General features: G+C 38.4%; 1 long non-coding RNA gene across 1 annotated transcript; it reads right to left on the reverse strand.

Annotated features, from left to right (window-relative positions):
* LOC110271776 lies at window positions 435-5,529 on the reverse strand. The gene is made up of 4 exons (XR_002362421.1): window positions 5,104-5,529; window positions 2,889-3,097; window positions 783-846; window positions 435-688 (listed from the first exon to the last, which is right to left on the reverse strand). It is a non-coding gene; the product is annotated as an uncharacterized LOC110271776 (long non-coding RNA).

Raw genomic sequence — 19,319 nt, forward strand, 5'->3', positions numbered from 1 at the left:
GTAACTCACAATCGCTGAACAATCTATATAGATTAGGCACGTTGACTTTACCAAATTCAAAATTTTAAAGATAAAAGATATATAAATTTCAATGAAAAAAATATCAATAACTAATGGTATTTTTTAATATAATAAGAACTCATAGGGGTGAGCACGGGTCGGTTTGGTTCGGGTTCAAGGTAAAATTAGAACCGAACCGATCAAAAAATAATTGGTTCGGTTTGGTTCGGATTTGCGTTTTTTTATGCTTGTACCCGAACCAAACCAAACCGATAAAGAGTGGGTTGGTTCGGTTCAGGTAGCGGGTACCCGATGACTTTGAAATTAAACAAAAATTGGCAAATTTTTATGTTAAAAATTCAACAAATACAATAAACATGTAACATCAACAAAAATAATGCAAACATATTAAAAACCAAAGACATTAAAAACTAAACTCATCAAAATCTAAACATATTAATAGTGAATAATCTTGTCTAATGAAAATATAAAAGTGCAATAGAAATATTAGAAGTTAAATACAAAAGTCTAGTGAATAATCTTTGAAAAAAGCTAAAACCAAAACACAATAAAATCTAAACATTAGAAGCTCAATACAAAAGTGCAATAGAAATATTTGTTTTTCAAAGTCTTCACTCCATAATCCTTTACTCCATTAACCAAGCATATTCAAGAGAGGAGTTGTAACCTTCAAAAAATCAGCATATAATTAGCTAATGTCAACATATAAAATTGATTAATTAAAAGAAATTCAACAAATAACAGTAAATAAAAATGTTAACCTCAAATTGTTGTAAATAACATCAACTCCAATGGCTTGATTAGATATTGTTAAAGCTGAGAGCTCTATATTAACAGTAATTAAATTATTATTAGAGACTCAACAATAACAACAATTACATAATAATTTAAATAAATATAATTTAAAAATAGTAAACTAATTCAAGTTTTTCTTGGTCCTCAAGTTCTTGCTTTAAGTCATACATCTTCTCTTGAGTCTTCAACCAATTTTGTGCGTAAATTAGAGACTCAACAGTAGAAGGACTTAATGAGCTTCTAAATTGGTCAAGCACATGACCACTAGTACTAAATGCCGACTCAGAAGACACGGTAGAGACGGAAATAGCCAACAAATCTCTAGCCATGTGAGCAAGAGCATAATACTTCATTGATTTCAATTTCCACCAATGCAAAATGTCAAAACCGGGAATGTTATCCTCCATCTTCCATGTATCTTTCCAATTCATTCCTTTTGACCTCAACTTGCTTTTTTTTAACCCTCATTCTAAACTCATCTTCGAAGTCATCTTCCTCCTCAATTGCATTTTCACCACCAACCCCATGATCATGAGAGGCAATGCTAGAATTAAAACTACCAAAAGAACTACCATCCGAAAGGGGATACATCATGGAGTAATACTCAAACAACTTATGAATGATATCCTTCAATTTTTTCAACATATCTTTGGCTTGATTCAACCTATACACCCGATTAAGACAAAATTCAACATAATCATACTTGTAACGAGGATCAAGAAAAACAGCCACAAAGAGAAAGTAATTTATCCCATCACCCTCCCAATATTTGTCTAGTTTCACTTTCATTTGTGTCGCCATCTTTTGCAAACCAACATCATTACTCTTTCTCCACTTATTCAAAGTTTTTTGAATATCACACAACTTATTGAAAAAATTATTACATGTAACATTCAAAGAACCAGAAAAAGTAAGAGTTGCATCATAAAATATCTTCAAGAACTTCACAAACACACGTGCCCTTGTCCAATCATTAGCATCAGGAGGTCCTCCTTCAGACTCAAGCGCCAACAAATAAAATGAGTCTTGATAACTAAGCCGACTAAAAGCCGATTCAAACTTCTCAGCAGCCTCTAGCATCAAATAAGTAGAGTTCCACCTAGTAGGCACATCTAACACTACACTAGCTTTAGAAGTTATATTAGCCTCTCGAACACACCTCTTAAAAGCTTGCATCCTAGCAGGAGATGACCTAACAAACTTGCATGCAATTCTGATTTTAGTTATTGAGCTATCAATCTCTTTCATACCATCACCCACAATTAGATTTAATATGTGAGCACAACACCTCATATGCATGAACTCCCTATTTAACAATGTTGACCCATTCCAATCACCCATGCCTCTAAGTAAATACGAAATTGCAACACTATTAACACTAGCATTGTCAACAGTTACACAACATATCCTTCTAATACCCCACTCTTGCAAGCACTGTTCTAAGGCTCTCCCTATAGTTTCACCCTTATGATCAGTAATCAAACCAAAATTCAAAATTTTTTTATGCAATGTCCAAGACTCATCAATATAATGCGCAGTCACACACATATAATTCAAATTCTGAATTGAGGTCCAAGTATCGTAGTAAGGGAAACCATTTGGCGATTTTCAGATAACAATGTTCTCAACTTCTCTTTCTCATATCTAAACAAAGCCATACAATCTCTAGCAATTGTCCAACGGGAGGGAACCTTAAACCTAGGTTGTGCTTTACTCATAAATTGTCTAAAGCCTTGAACCTCAACAAATTTAAAAGGAAGTTCATCAACAATTATCATATTTGCAAGATCAAGACGAGTTTCCTCTTGATTAAAATCAACAAGCTTCATAGTGACTGCATTAGGGTCATCCTCAATTTGGCTCCCAAGTGCAATAGTTTTCTGCCCATTTTCAGCTTGCTTATGAGGGTTTTTAGTGCAAATTCTTAAATGTTTATGCAAGTTTGTTGTACCATGACTAGAACTATTGCATATATATATTTTTTTACAATAGTTGCAGCAAGCTTCATTAGGAGAACTTTTAGTAAAATGCGCCCAAACACTACTAGGTGCTCTACTGGGTTTACGTTTTACCTCTTTTGGAGGCTCGCCAGTAGTTCCAGCAGCTTTGGTTTGTGTTTCTGATGAAGGATTTGAGGCAGGCAACTTTGGGGGAGCTGGACTTTGCGATGTTCCACCAGAAAGAACATCGTTCTCAACAGTGGGAGTGGCTGCACTTGGAGAAGAAGTACTTCCAACAACCGAATCACTTTTAGGGTTAGTTTTCCCCCATTTTTTTGAATCTGCAAAATACATAAAATAAGAGAAGTCATGTATTTGTTAAATTATTAGTGAAATTGCATGATAGATAAAAAAAAAGAATAAATACATATACAAATAGGAATACAAATATCATGATAATTGCACTCTATCATCACTTGCTACATCTTTAATGTCATCCTATATCTTATGATTCAATACAAAATAAACTCAATTAACAAGATAAAATCACATATTAGTGAAATCAACTTGCTGAAGAGGGAAATTAATACTTAATGTTACAATTTGACAGCACCTAACTTCTTCTGATGGATACTACTTTATAAACACCGGTTTAAATTAATCAAATCAACTCAATTAACAAGATAAAATCACATATTAGTGAAATTGCATGATAGATAAAAAAAAGAATAAATACATATACAAATAGGAATACAAATATCATGATAATTGCACTCTATCATCACTTGCTATATCCTTAATGTCATCCTATATCAGTATATCTTATGATTCAATACAAAATAAACTCAATTAACAAGATAAAATCACATATTAGTGAAATCAACCTGCTGGAGAGGGAAATTAATACTTAATGTTACAATTTGACAGCACCTAACTTCTTCTGATGGATACTACTTTACAAACACCGGTTTAAATTAATCAAATCAACTCAATTAACAAGATAAAATCACATATTAGTAAAATTGCATGATAGATAAAAAAAGAATAAATACATATACAAATAGGAATACAAATATCATGATAATTGCACTCTATCATCACTTGCTACATCCTTAATGTCATCTTATATCAGTATATCTTATGATTCAATACAAAATAAACTCAATTAACAAGATAAAATCACATATTAGTGAAATCAACCTGCTGTTAGTGAAACGCATGGTAGATAAAAAAAAGAATAAATACATATACAAATAGGAATACAAATATCATGATAATTGCACTCCATCATCACTTGCTACATCCTTAATGTCATCCTATATCAGTATATCTTATGATTCAATACAAAATAAACTCAATTAACAAGATAAAATCACATGTTAGTGAAATCAATTTGTTGGAGAGGAAAATTAATACTTAATGTCACAATTTGACAGCACCTAACTCCTTTTGATGGATACTACTTTACAGACACCAGTTTAAATTAATCAAATCAACTCAATTAACAAGATAAAATCACATATTAGTGAAATTGCATGGTAGATAAAAAAAGAATAAATACATATACAAATAGGAATACAAATATCATGATAATTGCACTCTATCATCACTTGCTACATCATTATATCTTATGATTCAATACAAAATAAACTCAATTAACAAGATAAAATCACATATTAGTGAAATCAACTTGCTGGAGAGGAAAATTAATACTTAATGTCACAATTTGACAGCACCTAACTCCTTCTGATGGATACTACTTTACAGACACCGGTTTAAATTAATCAAATCAACTCAATTAACAAGATAAAATCACATATTAGTGAAAATGCAAGATAGATAAAAAAAAAAAGAATAAATACATATATAAATAGGAATACAAATATCATAATAACTGCACTCCATCATCACTTGCTACATCCTTAATGTCATCCTTAATATCACCTTGCCTTCAGCGTAATGTTTTATGTTTGGTTTCAACTTCAAATTCTAAGGGGACTTCTAGTTTTTAGTGAACATCAATTATCAAACTCTAAGGGTTTGGTCTCTGTTATAAATATTTGCTACCATGAATTATAATAGTAACTGCATAGCAATTAGCATAATATTTTTGAAGTTAACAAATCAAAATTAGCTTATAGAAGATCCTCAGTTCAAAATCAAATCTAGCTTTTACACAAGAGCAAGATTCTATTAATATTTAAAAAATTGAACAGCACGATTGTTTCAGAGTGATCAAGATTGCTTTATTCAACAACAAATAAGAATGTATAATTTCAAAAATTGAACAGAAAATAAAACAATTAATAGTTTAACATATAACATTCCCCAAAAATTATAGACTAACCTGAATGAGTGACTGGAGAAGACGACGCTGGAGCCTGGGCCCTGGAGGAAGCTGGCTGCTGGAGAGGGAACGGCTGGCTGAAGACGAAGCTGGCTGCTGGAGAGGGAACCGCGAACAACGATGCTGACAGAGATACCGAATGAGATGCCAATGACCGGGACAAAGTTGATTGCTGCGTCACTGCCGCTACGAGGAAGACGATACACCTGATGGTCCCACGGACGAGGTGGAGAAGACGATGCGCCTGACGCCTAATGGAGAAGACGAGCCTGACGCCTAATGGAGAAGACGATGAAGATTGGAGAAGCTGCCAAGCTGGTTACGTGGTAGGAGGAAGCTCTGCGCCTCTGCCTCTGCTAGGGTTTCGCCATGGTTTGGTAACTTTGGTTGCGCCGTTAGTGAGATTGTGTATTAGGGTTATCAGGTTATGCGTTTTCAAAGTCATATATATATATATATAATTAATTATAATCGGGTAGCCAAGCACACCACACCTGCCATGTAATCTCACAACTAAGAAACAGATGATACGCGGTTTCCATAGGCTTACCACAGAGAAGACACCTATTGTCCTGCTGGTCAATAACCCGTAATCTGCACAGTCGATCCTTTGTGTTGATCCTTCCGACTAACGCAAACCAAGAAAGGAGTTCAATCATCGGGGGGACAAATCCTTTCCAAACAGCACTAGTGAAGCTATAGCTGGTAACCTCCTCCAGTAGGACTTCCTCCTTCATCACTCGCACAAAGAATTTTGTTGAGTAGTCACCTGTTTTATCAAATTTCCATACCACACTATCTTCCCTACCATTTATAAGCTTGAATGACTTATTCATATGCAAATGATGCCCTTTCTATAATGGAAACTGGAAACCTCAACTATTATTATGTGTCCTGTCCTATATGTGTGTTCGAGCTTGAGTTCTCACTTCTCAGTTACTACCACCAACACCGGGTGTGTTTGGCAACCACGTTAGAAGAAGAAAAGTATGTTACAGTTTCTTAAAAGTTTCAATTTTTGGTTTGGCTAATTTTTCTCTCTATAAACATAGAAGTGATTTTAGTCTCAAAACCACGTTTATAAGAAGCAACAATTTCTAGCTTCTGCATTTAGCTTTTGGCTATTAATATTTAATATTTATTTTTCTTTACCGTTTTTATCCTTTATACATATTATTGTATTATTTATTGAATTGTTATTATTTCTCTTTATATGAGTTTTTTTTATTATTTATTATTTATTATTTATATTTTTTATTAAATTTTTATTTGTAATTTTTGTACATTATATTTATTATTATCTTTTTATAATATAATCTATTGATCCCATTAGGTAAAATAAAATAAACAAAAAAAATTAACCATAAATAATAATAATAGTGTTACGATGGGTAATCGGAGATTATTGGGTTGGATTAGTTTGGCTGGCCCAATCGTCTGAATGAGGTGTCCAAATAGGTTTGTAATCCAAGGGCCCCGTCCGACTTCAGTGTGAGAGAATGGGGGTGGTACCTGCAAAGATACTCCGATGCCAAAGTCAGCAAAAAGAGCAAAACAGGTCTAGAGAGTATTGGCCTTGGTGATACCTGAGAAGTGTCAGTGTATTTATAGTGGTGAACCCATAACCACCGTTGAAGTAGTTCCGCCATTTAAGGTGGATAACCGTCCCCTTATCTTAGGGAAGTTGAGATATGGCTCCTGGAAGTGGTTAGAGAGATTTTAGGGGCAGTTACTCATTTGAATGAGTGTTTATCTGCCAGCTAATCCTCGTCCCGACTTCTTTAGGGTAAGTCATGGTAAGAACCGACTTCGTAGGGAGAAGGTCGGTGTAGGGCGAGACTCAATCCTTTGGATTGGGCCTTTCATTTGGACCTGGGTCTTATCAATGGGCCAGGGTATGAACAGTGCCCCTATTCGAACCCAATTTCTTTTGAGACTTGGGTTCGAGTATTCTACTCGGGGTCGTAGCCGACTTGTGAGGGAACCGACGTGATTGTTCGGAACCGACGTGACTTTCGTGACTTTTGGTTTTCATAGTTACGTCTAATTAAACGTCGCGTCCGTTAGAGGTTTGCGTAGGTATTAATTACCTTGGTAACGGTGAACCCATTAATGACCGCTTTCCGTTTTTACCATTATGCCCCTAACGTGTCTATAAATAATTTTCCTTTCTTTCGTTGTTTCGTTTTTGCGTTTTTAAAATTTTCTTCCCATCTGTTCGTGGGGCATTCTTCGTTTGAAGGCTTTCATCTTCCTCTACCTTGCTTCCAGACAAAGGTTAGTCTTTTCTCCTCTTCTCTTTTATGAAATGCTTCTAATTGCATGCTTTTACTTTTTTAGAGAGAGGAGTTGACTTTGTAGGCTACTGTTTGATTCCATGCCCCCTTAGAGACCCTGTTCTTGACCTTTTTCTTTTTCCCTTTGTAGGTTTCACGAATCCTTTTTTAGGAAAAGAAAATGTCTTCCATAGAAACTCTTGCTCAGTAGGTCGATGTCACAGTTTTAGGAGAGGAACCTTTGGTCGATACCGAATTTATCACCAACTTTCGCACTCACCACAGAATCTGTACTTCTGAGGAGGATAAGCCGAAGTATGAATTGGTGGTCCCGGGTCTGGAAGACCGGATTTGCTTCGGGAGGGCTACTGAGACGGCCCCTCATTTCTTCTACATGTATGAGAGCATGGTTACCCGTTTGGGTGTTTTTCTCCCATTTTCTGACTTCGAAATGGCTGTCTTACGTCACTGCCGTGTTGCTCCTACCCAACTTCACCCCAATTCCTGGGGTTTTCTGAAAATCTACCAGTTTATCAGCCACGCTTTAGACTTTCTGACTTCCTTGAGGATTTTCTTTTTCCTTTTCCACATGACCAAGCCCTTCAGTGGGCAAAATAATAAGCAACAATGGGTGTCTTTCCGAGCTATACAAGGTCGGAGAGTCTTCACCCTTTTTGATGAATCCTTCCATGACTTCAAAAATTATTTTTTCAAAATTCAAGCTGTAGAGGGTCACCACCCCTTCTTCTTAGACGAGAGTTCTTCCCCTCGCTTTCCTCTGTACTGGCTAGAGGCCTCCACTTGTGAGAAATATGGTTTGGATGATCTGGATGAGGCGGAGGCAGCTATTGTGGAATTCCTCCGAGAAGTGTGGGGGCGGGCCCCATATCTGGACACTAAAAAATTTCTCCAGGGGGCTCCGACCTTTGTCCAGACGCAATTAGGTAGCCCTTGATTTGTTTAAGCTTTCCGTGCCAGGAATGGCGGCGCCAGGGTAACTAGTTCTCCTCTTTTTCCTCCTCCCACTTCTTCCCAAAATTTGGAGACCCCTTCCCGACCTATCGTTATTTCCTCCTCGGCTTCTTCTCAGCCGTCCCCTCCCCCCAATCTTTCCCTGAGCCAGAGAAGAAGAAGCGCAAGACTTTAGAGTCTAGCTCTTCTTTTGAAGGTGAGGCTAAGGTGGATGCGCCTCAGTTTGTTCGGAAATACATCTATCCTCATACCCGTATAGGTATGGATGATGTTTCTATTCGGAATCACCTCACTATTCTGGCTCAGGAGAGTATCAGGGCGGCAGGAATTTGTACAAAGTTCCTTGATATTTTTGAGAAAACTCCTCTTAGCTCTCTGGGTTCAACCTCGAGGGTTGAAGAGTTGGAGGGGAGGTTTCTCTTATATCAAGGGTAGGAGAAGTTGCTGAGGGAAGAGATCGCCAAATTGAAGGAAGAGAAAGATGGCCTCCAGGAGAGGGAAAAGAAGTTGCAGGCTCAGTGTAACATGGAGGAGGGCCTAAGGTTGAAGGTGCAGGAGAGTTATTCGAGCCTGTTCACGGATCTTGTGGAGGTGAGGAAGGACTTGTTGAATGCTAGGAATGCTTATGCCGAGGAAGCCTGGAGGATTTTTAAGAAGCAGGTCGGAGTTCTTGCTCCCGACCTGGATCTATCTCCCTTGGATCCTGACAAGGTTGTCATTGATGGGGCGATAGTCTATCCTCCTCCCTCTCCCAAGCATGTCACCGATTCAGATCTGAAGACTCGGGGGCAGAGGATAATTGAGTCCCCTCCTCGTTCCAAGGATGCTCTGAGTTCCTCGAAGGTTCACAGAACCTCCTCTCCGACTACTCTCCCTGATTCTGGTGGTGATCCGACTACTCCCTTCGACTCTGGTGGTGATACTCTTTAAAATATTTGTGGCTATATGGGGCCCGGCCTGTGGGTCCCCTCTTTTTTAAACTCTTTTTTATGTGGTGGTAACTTCTTGACATTTTCCTTGGCCTTTTAAGGCCGTAAACAACAAAAAATATTTAAAAATACCCTTTTTTGGATAAGGGTTTAGGTTAATGAAGAATACCCTTTCTTGGATAAGGGTCTAAGTTACTTTTTTGCGTGCATGCTTTTCTGAGGTTGGTTTTTGAAAAATCCCCTTTGATCTTTTTGAAACCTTTTCTTGGCTGTCTGTCCTTTTTGAGTCTTTTAACTTTAAGGACTTAGGACAATCTTTTGGCTCTTTGATAGGTTTTTCGATCTCTTTTTGGTATTCCTTATACTCAATTTTTTGATTCATTGAGTTCCTATGACTTAGGTTATTTTTGCGATGCGTTTTCTTTGCTTCTCGGGTTTTCATTTCGACTTATGAGTCGGAATTTTTTCGAGTTTCTCACGATCAACTTTTATGACCTCTTTACACCGACTTGTACCTCGTCGTTTTATCCTGACGATCATCTAGGTCGGTTCATGGAATTTTCACGTTTTGTCAAGCTTAAGTCGGCGCGTTTCGTAGAAAAAAAAAGACAAACGAGGAGGAATTTATAAGAGATATTGTAAAAAGATCTTTATTTATTTGGGAAGGTACTTTACTGCTACTAAGGGTTTTTGATAATCCATTCTCCCTTAGTCTCTACTTTGATGCCTCGTTAAAAACCCTTCTTCAGAAAAACCCTTTTATTTTTGGGAAAAAATTGTGAAGTTGGGAAAAGAGTACATCAGGGAGTAGAGTTCGCTTTTAACTATAGTACCTTTTCATGTTACAAGCATGCCACGACCTTGGTAACTCGGTGCCGTTTAGGTCGGTCACCTTATAATAACCTTTCCCTAAGACTTCATTAACTTTGTATGGTCCTTTCCAATTAGCAGCGAGCTTTCCTTCTCCCGATTTGTTGACTCCGGTGTCGTTTCTGATCAAGACCAAGTCGTTTGGGGTGAAACTCCTTCGAATGACTTTTTTGTTGTATCTGATAGTCATCCTTTGTTTCAATGCTGCTTCTCTTATCTGGGCCTGCTCTCGGACTTCGGGGAGTAAATCAAGTTCCTCCTTGTGCCCCTGTATATTCCCGATTTCATCATGGAGAATCACCCTAGGACTTTGTTCGCTGATTTCTACTGGTATCATGGCTTCTACTCCATAGACAAGTCGGAAGGGTGTTTCTCCAGTGGCAGATTGTGGCGTCGTCCGGTAAGCCCATAATACTTGTGGGAGCTCCTCTGTCCAGGCTCCTTTTGCCTCTTATAGTCTTTTATTTAGCCCTGCTAGTATGACTTTGTTGGCCGCCTCGGCTTGTCCATTTGCTTGTGGGTGTTCTACCGAGGTGAACCGGTGTTTAATCTTCATACTAGTCACTAGGCTTCTAAAGGTAGAGTCGATGAACTGGGTTCCATTATCTGTAGTAATGGAGTAAGGTATCCTATACCTCGTGATGATATTTTTGTAAAGGAACCTCCGACTTCTTTGGGTTGTGATGGTGGCTAATGGTTCTGCTTCTATCCACTTTGTGAAGTAATCTATTCTCACGATTAAGTATTTGACTTGTCCTGGCGCCTGGGGAAAAGGACCTAACAAATCCATTCCCCATTTTGCGAAGGGCCATGGAGAAGTTATACTAATGAGCTTCTCGGGGGGAGCCACGTGGAAATTTGCATGCATTTGGCATGGTTGGCATTTTTTCACAAACTCTGTGGCATCTTTTTGCAAGGTCGGCCAGTAGAATCCAGCTCGGATTACTTTCCTGGCTAGTGACCTGGCTCCGAGATGGTTCCCGCAGATCCCATTATGAACCTCCTCTAGCACTTCAGTGGTCCTTGAGGTCGGTATGCACTTCAACAATGGCGTTGATATTCCTCTTTTATAAAGGATACTTTTTATCAGAGTGTAATATTGTGCTTCCCTCCGGATTTTCTTAGCCTCTTTTTTCTCTTTGGGGAGGGTGTCGAATTTTAGGTATTCGACCAAGGGATTCATCCATCCGAGGTTTAGCCCAGTTACCTCAAGGACATCTTGTTTGCCCTCTGCTTTCACCACAGAGGGCTCTTGGAGAGTTTTTTAGATCAGGCTTCTATTATTCCCTCCTGGTTTGGTACTTGCTAACCTGGAGAGGACGTCTGCTTTGCTTTTAAGATCCCGAGTTATGTGTTTGATCTTGGTTTCTGCAAAGCGCTCGAGAAGCTCCAGAGTTTTTTTCAAGTATCTTTTCATATTCGGGTATTTGGCCTGATACTCTCCATTTATTTGGGAGGTTACTACTTGAGAGTCGCTGTATATCATCATTTTTGTCGCACCGACTTCTTCTGCCAGCTTCAATCCTGCAATCATGGCTTCATATTCTGCCTGATTATTTGAAGTTGGGAATTCAAATTTGAGGGATACCTCTATTTGGGTTCCCCTTTCATCAACCAATATTATTCCTGCACCGCTTCCTGTTTTATTTGAGGATCCATCTACATAAAGTTCCCATGCAGTTGGCTTTTTCTCTTGATCTCCCGCGTATTCTGCTATGAAGTCGGTGAGGCATTGGGCTTTGATTGCTGTCCGAGTTTCATACTTTAAGTCGAACTCGGAGAGCTCTATTATCCATTGAACCATTCTCCCTGCAACATCCGTCTTTTGGAGGATTTGCTTCATGGGTTGGTTCGTTCGGACTCTTATCGTATGAGCTTGAAAGTAAGGTCGTAGCCTCCGTGAGGCTATTACTAAGGAGTACGCAAACTTCTCTAGCTTGTGGTACCTTAGTTCGGGGCCTTGTAGAACTTTGCTGATGAAGTAAACTGGATGTTGTCCGACCTCGTCCTCCCTTATCAGGGCTGATGCGACAGCTTTGTCTGCTACAGATAGATATAGGACGAGATCTTCCCCAACTAGAGGTCGGGTTAGGAATGGAGGTTGACTTAAAAACCTTTTGAACTCCTGGAACGCTCATTCGCATTCTGGAGTCCATTCAAACTGGCATCCCTTTCTTAACTCCTTTTCATCCAACCTAGTTTGTCAAATGCAGGCTTGAAAAGGATGTCTGCCGAACTTCCTTGATCTACTAGGGTTCTGTGGAGGTGGGCATTGGCTAGGATCATGGTTATCACTACTGGATCATCGTGTCCAGGGATTACTCCTTGCCCATCTTCTTTTGTAAATGAGATGGTAGGGAGGTCAGATGATTCGCTTCCGACCTGGTAAACTCGCTTGAGGTGTCTCTTGCGAGAGGACTTGGTGAGTTCCCCTCCCGCGAATCCTCCTAAGATCATATGTATATATCTCTCCGGAGTCTGCGGTGGTGGGTCTCTTCTATCCGCGTCATCTCGCTTTCTCTTCCCATGATTGTCCGACCTTTTCATGAGATATCTGTCAAGTCGGCCTTCTCTGGCTAGCTTTTCTATCACGTTTTTAAGGTCGTAACAATCGTTTGTTGAGTGACCATATATCTTATGGTACTCACAGTAATCGCCGCGACTCCCCCCTCTTTTGTTTTTAATAGGCCTGGGAGGTGGCAGCCTTTCAGTATTGTAAATTTCTCTGTATACGTCAACTATAGAGACTTTCAGAGGAGTATAAGAGTGATATTTTCTGGGTCTGTCGAGACCGAGGTCTTCTTTCTTTTTGGGCTCCCTCTCCCTCTCTTTTATCGAGGGGAAGTGCCCAGGTCGCCAACTCGACTCTCTCAATCTAGCATTTTCCTTCATGTTGATGTACTTTTCAGCTCTTTCTTGTACATCACTTAAGGAGGTGGGGTGCCTCTTTGATATGGACTGTGAGAAGGGACCTTCTCTAAGCCCATTTACCAGCCCCATAATGACTGCCTCGGCGAGCAGGTCTTGAATCTCTAAGCATGCTTTGTTGAACCTTTCCATATAGTCCCGTAGAGGTTCTCCGACCTCCTGCTTTATTCCCAGGAGGCTCGGTGCATGCTTTACTTTATCTTTCTGAATGGAGAACCTCATTAGAAACTTTCTAGAGAGGTCCTCAAAGCTGGTGACCGATCTTGGAGGGAGGCTATTGAACCACTTCATCGCTGCTTTCGATAAGGTGGTCGGAAAAGCTTTGCAGCGCGTCGCATCAGAAGCATCAGCCAGATACATCCGACTTTTGAAATTGCTTAAATGATGCTTTGGATCTGTGGTTCCATCATAGAAGTCCATATCAGGGCTTTTAAAGTTTCTTGGAACTCTTGCCCTCGTTATGTCCTCACTAAAAGGGTCCTCCCCTCCTGGGGGTGACTCTTCTCGATCGCCACGGGAGTTCCGACCTTTGTGGGAGGATTCTAACTTTAAGAGTTTTTCTTCTAACTCTTTTCGTCGTTCCATCTCCTCTCTTAGGTGCTTTTCTATCTCCCTTTGTTGCTCCCGCTCCTGTTCCAGCTGTTCCAAGCGACCTTGGTGGCCATGGACTAGCCCCATTAGTTCAGTTGCATGGAGTGGTCCATCCTTTTCCGATTCACGCCCCTCCGAGGAGTTCATCTTCGGATTTTTAAATCCGGAGGTGCCTTCCCTATGTTGGTCGTTGGTTTCCTGGTGAAGGGTTAGGTCTGCGTCATTGTTTCCGGTATCTAGATTCTCTTGTTCGGAATCCGATGCCACATGACCGTCTTCCGGTGACATGTCCGCTATTACTGGTTGATCTCTCGGGTCCCCGGCAACGGCGCCAATGTTACGATGGGTAACCGGAGATTATTGGGTTGGATTAGTTTGGCTGGTCCAATCGTCTGAATGAGGAGGTGTCCAAATAGGTTTGTGATCCAAGGGCCTCCGTCCGACTTCAGTATGAGAGAATGGGGGGTGGTACCTGCAAAGACACTCCGATGCCAAAGTTAGCAAAGGGAGCAAAACAGGTTTAGAGAGTATTGGGCTTAGTGATACTTGAGAAGTGTCAGTGTATTTATAGTGGTGAACCCATAACCACCGTTGAAGTAGTTCCGCCATTTAAGGTGGATAACCGTCCCCTTATCTTAGGGAAGTTGAGATATGTCTCTTGGAAAGTTAGAGAGATTTTAGGGGCAGTTACTCATTTGAATGAGTGTTTATCTGCCAGCTAATCCTCGTCCCGACTTCTTTAGGGTAAGTCGTGGTAAGAACCGACTTCGTAGGGAGAAGGTGGTGTAGGGCGAGGCTCAATCCTTTGGATTGGGCCTTTCATTTGGACCTGGGCCTTATCATTGGGTCAGGGTATGAATAAATAGTAAAAAATTATAACGTACTAAAAAAGAATACTAAAAGTACTAAAAATATACTATATAAAAACATAACATTATAATTTAATGTCATGTCCATTTTAGTAATTATTTATCTAAAAGTAATTTTAATTAATATTATCCAAACAATATTTATTTTATCAAAATTAATTTTAGTATAGAGTTGCCAAATATAAATCACGTTGACACAAACTTACTTCTACCTAAAATCAATTCTATAAAATCACTTTTATTCAAACTGAAGTTTGACAAACCATAATCCAAACACACACTAAGTTGTCCTGTTCCTGTGTTGTTTTGAGTAGGGACCACTTTCTCTTGCCCGGGCATTTATTCTTCCCCACCAACCAAGCCACAACACCACCACCTTAATCACTCTCTCAATTATACTACTGCCACTACTACTATGCAACAGATAGATAGATAGATATAGATATAGATATATATTGAATATGCTTTGAAGTTTGAACATTCATCTTAAACAAGAAGATGGTGGATTGATGGTAGAGGCAGGGAGCTGTTTTGTCTGTAGTAGCGTTTCTTGGTTAAGGCTTTTGCTTTGCTTTTATTCCAAGACATGTTATGTATCCGTTTCATTAGGGATACCTTTATTAGTTGGAATTCGTCGGACCAGCTTATTACAAAGTAGTTAGTATTAATCAACTACGGTACCAATAATGGAAAATATAGTCACATCATTGTACTAGTATGATAAATTAATTTTATAATTATGATATATTTAATAAAAAATATTGTAAAATTAAACTTATTTGAAGATTAATTTTTATATAATAAGAATAGATAAATAAAAAGATAGTTAGATATTAGTTATTTATGAATTGAGTTATTGTGTTTCATTAATTAAAAAAAAACGCTTCGAGTGAGTCAAGTACCACATTTAAAGACAAACATCATTATTGGTATGTTAGTATTAAAAATATAAAAGATAAAACATACTTAAAAAAATGTATTATAAGATCAAATAATTTTATAATCGTGACACGGGAGGCTGTATAGAGAACTTTAGTTTATGATATTCATCGGAGATGGTCTTTAGTGATGAGATTAACTTTTTATTTACCTGAAAAGTAAAATATCATTTTTAAAGACGATGACAATTTTGAGAAAATTATGGATCAAAAGAACGGAAAAGGTACGATATTCTTAGCATGGATGGAGACCAACAAAAAATTTGAAGTTGGTCAAGTTTTAACTTATGCTGAGTTTCCAAATCAATTTGTTTATGATAGCGAAGAAAGGGAATGATATCCACGCAAGAGAGAGTATTCTATTGGGAGGTTAGACTATGTTTCACCGGGTACATGTGATGATATCTACTATATGAGAATTTTGTTAATTATTCAAAAATGTTGCACAACATATGAGTCTATTAGGACAGTTAATGGGATTACATATCCTAGCTTCCAAGATGCTTTCTATTTTATAGGACTACTGTGTGACGATAAAAAATTCATTGCAGTTATTAATGAGATCTGGTCATCAATTGAGAAAATTGTTTGTGATGCTATTGATATCTGATAGTGTTAACAAATCAAATCGTATTTAAAATGTAACTTAGACGTTATTGGCTGACAGGATACTATATATGAAGAGAAAAATACTGAAAAACTAAGATATTTCACTATGTGGTAAATTATTATCACATGTAGGACTTTGCTTGCCAAAATCAGTGTTCACTAATGGCCAACTTTACATTGCTTTGTCAAGAGTTAAGAGTCGCAATTGTTTGAACATTTTAATTCTAGATGAAGACAACAATCCAAACTCATCAACAACAAATGCCGTGTTCAACGAAGTTTTTAATAATATAAATTTAGATAAGAAAATAGTATTTTCATTTTAGTAACATGTTATGATTTACACTTTTATACAAATATTTGTCGTAGATATAACTAATTTATTAACTATACTTTCAGACTTGAAATAAAGTATATATCATGGAACACAACATTATATGCCAATTATTTTTCTAATGAGATTAGTAAAATACTAGGTTGTCTATAAATTTTTATTAGCCTTATAATATAAAGTTTAGTGTAAAACTGACATGCTACTATTATAGTTATATATGTTCTTATTTTTTTCAGGTCTCTTTCTTTATGGCTCAAGAATATTATAAACTTCAAACTGTTCCATTTGTATTTTACTTTGAATAAAGATAAAACAACATTTTAAATACGTTTATTATATAATGACGATGATAGTGTTATACTAAACTTAAGAAATTTATGATTATTAAATATTATTTTCAATTTACCATATCAAATTAAAATATAAATTCCGTGCATCACACGGGTTCGATACTAGTTGATATCTATAAATAAAGGGTAAAGCGGTACTATATTTTTTTTTAAATAATATTATTACCATAATTTATTTAAAAGTTCGTTACTCATTAATAAATTATTTATTTTTTTTTGAAACAAAAAGGTCAATACTGTAAGGTGGAGCATTTAGAAAGTCCAAAATTATAATACAAATACTAAAAAAGAAACTGTAGTTATTTCCGGAATGCCTGTTTCTTGATTTTTAAAAATCCTGTCATTTCTTTTCAACCACGTATTTCAAATGATAGCAAAAATCAGTCACCTATTACGTTCGTCTTTTCTTATAGGAGTTCTTATCCAACTCTCAAAGTGTTGCTTAATGGTTCCTTATTCCGATTTCTAGGCCGGCTCTTTCTTGCTTTCTCCTTTTACTTTGCTTGCCTTCGTTTCTGTTCAAGCACTTCATTATTCTGAGCTTGAAGAGCTGCCATAATGTCGTCTTCCTCATATGAGACAGTTCTTGATTCCACTGCTAAGGTCCAAGCAACTCTGTTTTCAACCAAGTCTTCGTCCCAGCTTTTTATTTGCTTCACAATATTATGATCACTGATTACATCCTTTTTAGAGTTCCCAACATCCTCCAAGTTCCTGGCCGTCCCATCCTCTTTAAAGCATGTTCTCTCCCAGTATCCTCTCCCCCTGAATCTGCTTCCTCTACTCCATCATCCCTTACCAATCTTGTAACGGTGGTCTTCTTTACACTCCCATCGAGACTTTCGTGCACCGTATGTGATATGGCATCAGTTTTATTCAAGCTCCTTATTATTCTTCTCCCTTCCTCCCTGTCTAATAGATTGTCGCCATCTATCACAAAGTTGTTGACCGCATGAAGTATCCCTGCACAAGAGAAATCATTCATCCCTACGCCATTTACCTTCTTTACCATAGAGGTTTCTACCATTGGCACTGGCTTGTGCCCTCCAACATCGTCATGCTCCTTCACGGCACGAAGTGGACCAGCGGCGGCACCGCCAAACCTCAAACTCGTCACTCGCTATGATAGCAACCGCTTTCCAAACATCTCCACTAGCACCACCGCTGACCTTCTGCCGGCCATCTTCTATCCCTACCACTCCTCCACCATATCCCGCGTCACTATTGTGATTCACGTTATCCACCATAGCTGTGTGATACCCAAGACCCTCCTCCCTTATCACTGTCTAATGCATCGTATCCCTACACCACCACCCGTAGTCGCTGCCAAGAACTTCTTGTGAAAGCCTAGTATGATGAAGTCACCGTTACACCTTACGGTAGTAGCAACATGAGTGTGATCAACTCCAATCCCCTTTCCCATCCCAACCCGACACCACGCTCCTACCTGGGAGTACATCCCATGTTCCACATCCTGGTTGGGTTACTCAACCCGCCCATCCTCCAGGATCAGCTAGCTCATGAGCGCTTATGTGGTTTTGGCCCACATCACATATATTCCCTTTAGTGTGTTGATCTACGTTATTGGACCCACCCCTGGAGCAGCATCTTCATCAATTAAATGTAATCCCATAACTGTCGATCTAATTATAGGAACTTTCGTTGCTTTTTTCAAATTTATTGAAATTTCCGTACGCCATTCATCCAGTTCTTTGAGGGAAATGATCTTTCTATCCATTTTCTTTCGTCAGCCAGTGTCATTTGTGTCACCATTTCTGCCGCCATGTCCCACCCCATCTTTAATGGTATCTCCCGTGATTTAGCACGGATGCCAAACTCTAACTCTGGGTTGCATTCTACTCTACTTGCCTCTCTTGTCTCTTGTCTGCTTCACGCTGTTCAGACCAGCCACCACGGTCACTTGGTGATTCCCATAGCCAATTAAATTCTTCTGAATATATCTGGTATTAGCGGCATCTTCTGTATCATGTTTCACCTTATCATCAAGCTATCTCCGATACTTAGCCTCTCCCACAAAGATCTCTTTATCCCGCAATCGCATTCGGTCCATCTCTTGTATTGCTTTCAGTGTCCTCCTTTCGTAGTATACCTTATGAAAGAAAACAATGGATCCGTCCATTCTTCTGCTTACAGGACAGATATGTCATTTATTCGCCCTGTCCACTTAAATAAGTGAAACAACTCTTTTTTCGAACTATCTTCTGGTAAATTTTTCACAAAAATAATAAATGATTCTTTTTTCAAACGTTGATACTCTTCTCGATTCCAAATAATCCACGAATCTTTTTCATTGAGTGAATGTCTAACTCTATCCCACTCTGTGTTTTTCCACCTTACTCACCTTTTCTCTCGTTCTCTCATACTCTTAGGAGTACCTACGTGTAGAGAAAAATATTAAATTAAATATACAAGTACTTCATCGAACAAATTATGAAAGAACTTCTTGTCAGAAGCATTATTGTGAGGTATCTCCTCTAATTTGTTATAATTAGTGGTCTCTTTATTAATAAATTATTACATACATATAAT

Source organism: Arachis ipaensis, chromosome B05, assembly GCF_000816755.2.
Source record: "Arachis ipaensis cultivar K30076 chromosome B05, Araip1.1, whole genome shotgun sequence".
NCBI classification, from domain to species: Eukaryota; Viridiplantae; Streptophyta; class Magnoliopsida; order Fabales; family Fabaceae; genus Arachis; species Arachis ipaensis.